This window comes from Nematolebias whitei, chromosome 5 (assembly GCF_014905685.2).
Source record: "Nematolebias whitei isolate Nwh7 chromosome 5, NemWhi1, whole genome shotgun sequence".
Taxonomy (NCBI): domain Eukaryota; kingdom Metazoa; phylum Chordata; class Actinopteri; order Cyprinodontiformes; family Rivulidae; genus Nematolebias; species Nematolebias whitei.
Window position 1 is genome coordinate 1272622 of NC_056502.1, and position 431 is coordinate 1273052.

At 54.5% G+C, this 431-nt stretch overlaps 1 protein-coding gene across 1 annotated transcript in view; it reads right to left on the reverse strand.

Annotated features, from left to right (window-relative positions):
- The window catches only part of dek (DEK proto-oncogene), a 12961-nt gene that overhangs the window by 537 nt on the left and 11993 nt on the right, over positions 1-431 (reverse strand). The window lies entirely within an intron of this gene.

Below are 431 nucleotides of genomic sequence, written 5' to 3' on the forward strand. Positions count from 1 at the left end.
TCCCTCTGACATGAGTCCCTCTGACATGAGACATGAGTCCCTCTGACCTGAGACATGAGTCCCTCTGACCTGAGACATGAGTCCCTCTGACATGAGACATAAATCCCTCTGACCTGAGACATGAGTCCCTCTGACCTGCGACATGAGTCCCTCAACCCGAGTCCCTCTGACATGAGACGAGTCCCTCTGACCTGAGACATGAATCCCTCTGACCTGAGACATGAGTCCCTCTGACCTGAGACATGAGTCCCTCTGACCTGAGACATGAGTCCCTCAACCCGAGTCCCTCTGACATGAGACGAGTCCCTCTGACCTGAGACCCGAGTCCCTCTGACATGAGTCCCTTTGAGCTGAGACATGAGTCCCTCTGACCTGAGACATGAATCCCTCTGACCTGAGACATGAGTCCCTCAACCCGAGTCCCTCTGACA